The sequence below is a fragment of the Penaeus japonicus genome, unplaced genomic scaffold, assembly GCF_977035675.1.
Source record: "Penaeus japonicus unplaced genomic scaffold, GWHDUDI00000001_assembly GWHDUDI00000016, whole genome shotgun sequence".
Taxonomy (NCBI): Eukaryota; Metazoa; Arthropoda; class Malacostraca; order Decapoda; family Penaeidae; genus Penaeus; species Penaeus japonicus.
The window spans coordinates 3,934,570-3,942,069 of NW_028234418.1; the positions used below are offsets into that span (position 1 = coordinate 3,934,570).

The following is a 7,500-nucleotide window of genomic DNA, read 5'->3' on the forward strand; positions in this document are numbered from 1 at the left end:
GGAGACCAATCTAAAATCTGTAAAACCAATTGTCAGAAAAAAAGTTGATAATGATACTTCACACCTTTACCTAAAGAACGACCCAAACTGAATATAAACCATACAAAAAACAAAAAAAAACATAAAAAATACAAGGCTAAACAAAACAAAACAAAAAAAATGAATAAATAAATAAATAAAAATATAAAAATACACCCTAAGATTTCCCCACACAAGGAAACCACAGAACAGAATGCAAGGAAGGGGGCCGAGCACCAAGGGGGGGAGAGCACCACCTCGTCCTCCCCTCTTTACCGCCCCCCCCCCCTCGCTCTGTCCTCCCTCAAGATCATAAAGAGAAAGAAATCCGAGAGATCATGACCAAACACGTGCGCCACTCCCCCTCCCCCTCGCCCACCCCACCCCCTACCTCCACCCACCGCCCCACCCACCCCCACTGACCACGTGAGCCGCCCAGACTAATTCAATTCCAATAATAACTAGAATAATCCTCGGGCGTTGGAAGGGTTCCGCTGTGGAGACTTTCGCGAAGGGGAACGATAAATGGGTTATGTCTTACGCCCGCTTCCCCTCTCCCCTTTCATGCACTCGGTGACCGCTCCTCTTCCTTTTCCTCTTTCTCTCCGTTTTCGTTCCCTCTCTCGAGGCCTCGCTCTCTCCGTTTGTGTCTATTTATCTCTGGTCTTTCCCTTCAACTCCGATTCTTCTCTTCCTTCTCTCTTTCTTTCTCCTTCTCTCCCTTCCTCCTTCTCTCTCTTTTTCCTTCTCCCTTTCTCCTTTTCCTCCTCCTCTTCCACCTCCACCTCCACCTCCACCTCCACCTCCACCTCCACCTCCACCTCCATCCTCATCCTCATCCTCATCCTCCAACTCCACCTCCACCTCCACCTCCACCTCCACCTCCACCTCCATCCTCATCCTCATCCTCATCCTCATCCTCCAACTCCACCTCCACCTCCATCCTCCCTCCCTCCCTTCCCCGGGTCATTCAACGGCTCAGACCCAAAGAGCCCAAAGAGCCGTCGAATCGTAAATGAGAAATCATATCTACACTCATTAATCAACTCTGTGCAAATCCCTGAAAAACTGCTCTGCATGTTCCAATTACCTGTCTGAGTGAGGCTTGAGCAATGACCGGTGTCAACAGAGACCCTCGCGAGAGCGCAAAGCAAAGCAAACAAACAAACACGTACACAGATGCACACGCACACGTACGCGCACACGTACGCGCACACAGACGCACACGTACCCGCACACGCACAAGCACACGCACACACCACACCCACAACCACTCATCCACACCACACCACACCACACCACACCACACACACACCCACGCCCACACACCCACACCCACACACGAAACGAAAAAAAAGGTTCGCGTGCGTGGCAAGCCAAACGGCCACTTCCCATTATCAAAGCAAACGCGGCAACGCTGGACTCGGCGATCCTATCATTATCAACTCCGAATAACCAAACTCATTTAAAACCTTTGAAGCAGCCAGCGGAGCGAGCAGGACCCGCGCCGCCGGAATCATCATAAACCCGGTATGACATACGTATGACGGGGGGGTGAGGGAGGTGAGGGGGGTGAGGGAGGTGAGGGGTGAGGGGGTGAGGGGAGGAGGAAGAGCCGTTTTTTTTAATCAACTATTAACGCGACTAAATACGCCGGAACCGGTCAACGCGCCCATCATAATCCCGTATCGTTTACGCAGGGCCCCCGTGTGTGTGTCACGTCGATCGATCTCCCGAATGAACGAACCACCGAACCGCCGAACCACCAAACTGCCGAACCGCCGAACCACCAAACTGCCGAACCACCGAACCGCCGAACCATCAAACTGCCGAACCACCGAACCCCCGAACCACCGCGTACAAACGACACGCGGCCGAAGAAGAGTCTTGCATTATTGACGCGGGTTAAAGGCGACGACGTAACGCCTTCGCTTCGCTGCTGATAATAACACCCCTCGGGGACCGTCCGGGGCCCGAGCGCAAAAAAAAACCTTCTCCGAACAACGAAGGATACCAAATTTCCTGACTCTTGCCCCTGGGACTAACCGAAATACCGAATTACCGACAGATACCCAATGCCCCCTGTACCGTCTGCATCATCGAGCTACCGACGTAATACTAACCACCTCCTGTACCACCTGGAATACCTGCATTGTCAGATTACCGACATAATACTAATCACCACACTGTACCATTTGTAATATCTGTATTACCAAACTACCGACGTAATACTAACCACCACCTGAACCATCTCTCACATCTGCATTACTGAGCCACTGACGTAACACCAACAACTACCCCCTCTTGTACCATCTGCAATATCTGCATTACCGAACTAAGACGATTTCTAAACACCTCCCGTACCATCTGCAAAACCGAACTATCAGCGGATACACTAACCGCCTCCTGGGTGTACCATCTGCATCGCCATCTGAACCCCCCAACAGAAACCAGAAACCTGCACCACCTGTATCAAGAGGACAAAGCAAACACCAATCACTAGAAAATCTATGCGACAATTAGCTACCACGCCACAAATTGCTTCGCTTACTCTCTTCGCGCTGAACATTTCTTCGGATCGCTAGCATATGGATAAAGGGGAGGGAGAAAGGGAGGGAGAAAGGGGAGGGAGAAAGGGAGGGATAATGGGGGAAGGTAGGAAGGGAGGGGGAGGGATAATGGAGGGAGGGAGGGAGGAAGGGAAAGGGAAAGGGAAATAAAGAAAAAGGGAAAGAGAAAGAAAAATGGAGAGAGAGAGAGAGAGAGAGAGAGAGAGAGAGAGAGAGAGAGGTGAGGAGGAGGAGATGTGAAGGAAGAGAGAGAGAGGGTGTTGTGTGTGTAGATAGAGAGAGTGAGAACATGGAATGATGAAGCGGAGAGGAGAGAGAGAGAGAGAGAGAGAGAGAGAGGGTGATGGGAGAGAGAGTAGTGAGTGAGAGGGGGGGGGGGGGAGGGGAGATGGGGGAGAGAGAGAGAGAGAGAGAGAGAGAATAATGACCGAGCGATAAATAAATCGGCAAAGCGAAAAGAACATTACTCCTTGACCATCGCGAGAACAAAAATGCCATGACTACCCAGAGAACAAATTCATTCGGATCAAGAAGCATCCCTTCCTGAACAAAGTATATGAACAGACAAACACAACCCGAAATAGCATGGGTCGCAGCAAGGACACCTGTAACGGGGAAAAGAAAAGGGAAAGACAAAAAGCCAGAGAGGGACAAGCAAGAGGAAGACATTCCCAGACGAAGCTTATTTGTTTATTTGTTTGCTTCGTATGCTTGATTTACATCTGGCTTTGTCACGAAGGAGTCTTTGGGAAGCGACAAGTCTCTGCTGGAGTATGTGGATTAATGGTTTCTCCTCTTACACAATATCAGATTTATTTGGATTAATGGTTTCTCCTCTTTCACAATATCAGATTTTTTTCACAGAAGCACGACCCCGTAAAATAGACAGTAATCATTATTATTATTGTATAATTTTATTGTATTTTAATTTTATACTTTTTTGGTGTGTGTGTGTGTGTGTGTGTGTGTGTGTGTGTGTGTGTGTGTGTGTGTGTGTGTGTGTGTGTGTGTGTGTGTGTGTGTGTGTGTGTGTGTGTGTGTGTGTGTGTGTGTGTGTGTGTGTGTGTGTGTGTGTGTGTGTGTGTGTGTGTGTGTGTGTGTGTGCGCGTACGTGCGTCCGTCATCATATGATGATGATTTAGATGCTATTAATTATTAAGGGTTTGGTGTCATCAGACTCTTCTGACTTCCGGTCAAATAGTGGCTGTCTGTTTATTGTGCTTCCAAATGACTCGGTGTTCAAGGGATGTCCCGGGTTTCCACACTGGCAATGGAGGAATGAACTTGGGTCAGTGAGATTGCCAGCGAGGAGTGCTACCACAGAACCGCACAGCACACAAAGGTAAGAGAAAGTTGACATCATGCTTTTACTTCATTGGAACATCAATTCTCACCGTATATGAAGTATGTGAACACCTGATTTTGTATAAAAAAGGTAAAAAGATGACGTTTTTTTTGTGACACAGCTACAGCAACGTTTTGAACATCAGGGATTCGATCAATCTAGCACAAACGTTTTCGATGTTAAACGTATTATCTAAATGTATCATTGCTGTCTCATCAGCGGGATAATGCTGTAAGTGTGACGTCACAAACAATCGACGACCTACCGATTGTCATATTTTTTTCCCTTGCTGTTACCTTTACAGCAAGGGAAACTTGAAATACTCATATATCTGCAAACATCAAACAAAATCATTCTAATCGCATTGCAGCTGACTAGCTGACAACTGCCCCCCCCCCCCACGCTCAGATATAAAGACCAAATGCCAACTTCGGCTGCCTTTTTTCACTCAGCAACAAATTTTATTCCTTCCAATGCCTAAAATGAAGAGCATTCAGTTTGGGACTAGTGCTTATACGCACGTACGCACACACGCACACACACACCAAAAAAGTATAAAATTAAAATAAAATAAAATTATAAAATAATAATAATTATAAGGAAGGAGTGAGCAAAGAGCAAGATAAAAATTGTATTGGTGTGTAGTGACATTATCAATAAGGAGGATACAAGAACTCCAAAGAAATGAGAAGAAAAGGAAGTAAATAAGGATCAAAGATGTAAATAAAAAAAAAGTTCTAAGCAATATAGTCTTTCGCCTTCAGTGTTGCAATATGCCCTGCAGACTATCATCCTGCCCTTCAAAACCCTTTCTTGAGGAGCAATACTTTCTTGAGACAGATTTTCAGCGGCATCAGTTCGCAAGACGCCACCAAGCCCCAAGAATGGTCCTAAGAGCATTATAGGATTTCCAAATTCCACCATTAGGATGAGCAGGAGGCGGGAGTCCATGGGGCGCCGCATCCTATCATCTCCGGTCATGGCGTTCACCCTATGACACGAGTCTACATATAATTGAAAGTTTGAAATCCATATACAGGAGGCTAACCCCACCCCACCCCATCCCCCGGTCATCAGAGAAAGAGCATGAGCGACGAGTAAGTATTAATCAAGGAACCTCCACGACGCACGCAGCTCACGCCAGAATCAGAATCGGCGAAATTCCGAGTTAGACCAAGATACGCTTCCTCCCTCCCTCCCTCCCTCCCTCCCTCCTGACTGACTGACTGACGGAGAAGTGCGGGGACACGATACAGCAGCAGCAGTAGTAGTAACAGCAGCAGCAGCAGGAGCAGGAGGAGCAACTCTCGCACTCCGACGCCAAAAACGGCGCGGTCGGCTATACCCCGGCGGCGGGCGGGATCGATCACCGTAATGGAGCAGGGAACTGTATAATTCCCTCGTTCCCATAAACCTTCACCGAGTTCCACACCCTGCTCGCGTTGGTCAGAACCGCCTCGACCTCCTGCTACACTAACACGTTTTCTTTGTGGACTCGATGTTGCTAGGCTATTGCTGTGCCCCCGCTGTTCCCGGACGGACTCCGACTTCACGCTGCGGGTCCTGGCTAATTTTACACACTGCATGGCGTCTGGAAATTACGATTTCTGTTCTCTCTTTTTTTTCTCTCTTTCTCCTTCTTCTTGTTTTCTGTTTTTTGTTGTTGTTTCTGTTTCTGTTTCAGTTTCTGCATCGTGTTGATTCTGTGTCTGTTTGTTTCTGCATCGTTACGGCGCTCATTCTTCTTGGTTTCTGTTTTTTTATTAATTCTCTTTCTCTTTCTGCTTCTGCTTCTACATCGTTGCGGCGCTCATCAGCTGTTAAGAGCTCATCAGCTGTTACAGCATCACTTACTATTTTCTTAGCCTGATCTTTTGTGGGCAGCTCACACCAAAACAGAGCCAAATACTATCCACTGCCCGAGAGAATCCGTTTCATGTTGCTTTGGCTCTGTTGGTTTTCCTACTTCTGTCATGCCGCTGAGCCCTGCCGCCGCTGTTGTAATGGTGCGCTTGATTCGGATTACTTCAATACTGATCAACTAATTTACTGGGCCGCTTCCCTTCCGCAGGCCGGGTCGTTGCTTGATGCTGTGTTGTTCAGCATCGATGTTAGTGCATTCACAGTTGACGGTATCCCTTCAAATGCCGATTGCACAGTTTTCTGCAATATCGGCCCTGTCTGTTACCGAAAGTCAAAACATCATTCTTTTTCACGTTGCTCTATGAAGACATTAGAATTTTTTTTTTTTTTTTTGAGGTATGATAAACCGTCAAAGTGTGGAGCGACGGGGAAAAAAAGTTAACCGGCGCTAAAAAACGTGTCATGTATAATTTCCAGCCACATGTGCTGGGAAATGGAGTGTGCTTCGAGATGATTTGAAAAACCCTTTCATGCATTTGAATTATTCTAAAAAAAGAAGAAAAAAAAATCGTGTTACCGGGGAATCTTTCAATCCTTTAAGCGGCAAACGAAAATTTTTGTCTCTCGCTACATAGATGCTTAGAGGTTTGTTTACTCATCGTACATGCCTTCAATAAAATCAAAGCAATTCCAAACGTAACAAAATCAAACATATAACAAAAATAAGTACCATTCAAATCTAACATAATTCAGTTCTCCCTTTCTACTGTAATTAGACCCACAATATACTGGATAAAATAACCCGACCGAAAATACGATTAGCACACAACTTTCCCGACCGCTCGAGGCCGACCCCGGAACCCGATCCTCGCCTTCTGTGTTATGGCGCGGCGGCTCGGCTAGGATAGGCTAGGCTAGGCTAGGAGTTGCCACGTCGTAATATCGGCCCGAGGACCCCCCCCCCCCACCGCATGACAGAGCTCCTGAAGGTAGGTAGGAAGGAAGGACCGCGACCGTGACCGCGACCTTGCTCACGGTACGCCAGGCGGACAGAGCCCCCCGGATGGTGCACGTGTCGCGCGACCCGGGCCGTCCATTCCGTGCCGCGCCGCGTCCTCGTTAACGGGAAAACGTGGGATCTTACCGGGAGCTTCAAACGAGGATCAATAGGCCATCCCCCGTGAACACGCCACCACGCGATTTGTGTACCCCTGGCACGCGGAGGGGGGGGGGGGCGCAGCGCCTCGCTCACGCCACGGCCTTCCTCGTACCCCGGAGGGCGGCGGGCGGCCACGGCTTCCTCGGGGCCAGCTTCATCTTCGCAGGCCTCCTTCCCTCCGCCCAAGGGAATCCCGAGGCGTCCAGAGACCACCACCTCCTCCTCTTCCTCCTATTCCTCCTTCTACTCTTTCTCCTTCTTCCTCTTCCTCTTCTTCTTCTTCTCCTTTTCTTCTTCTCCTTTTCTTCTTCTCCTTTTCTTCCTCTTCCTTTTCCTCTTCCTCTTCCTTTTCCTCTTCCTCTTCCTCTTCCTTTTCCTTTTCCTTTTCCTTTTCCTCTTCCTCCTCCTCCTCCTCCTTAGAGCAAGAGAGGGATTTATCCCCCCCGTCCATCCCGGCCGCCGGAAAGATAGCAGCTCTCCTGCGGGCGGGCCGGCCGGCCGACAGCGCCCTGCAATCCTGCATCTGCGTCTCGGCCGCCACCGCC

At 48.6% G+C, this 7,500-nt stretch overlaps 1 protein-coding gene across 1 annotated transcript in view; it reads right to left on the reverse strand.

Annotated features, from left to right (window-relative positions):
- The window catches only part of mib1 (E3 ubiquitin-protein ligase mind bomb 1), a 446,175-nt gene that overhangs the window by 361,434 nt on the left and 77,241 nt on the right, over positions 1-7,500 (reverse strand). The gene's annotated exons all lie outside the window — the stretch shown is intronic.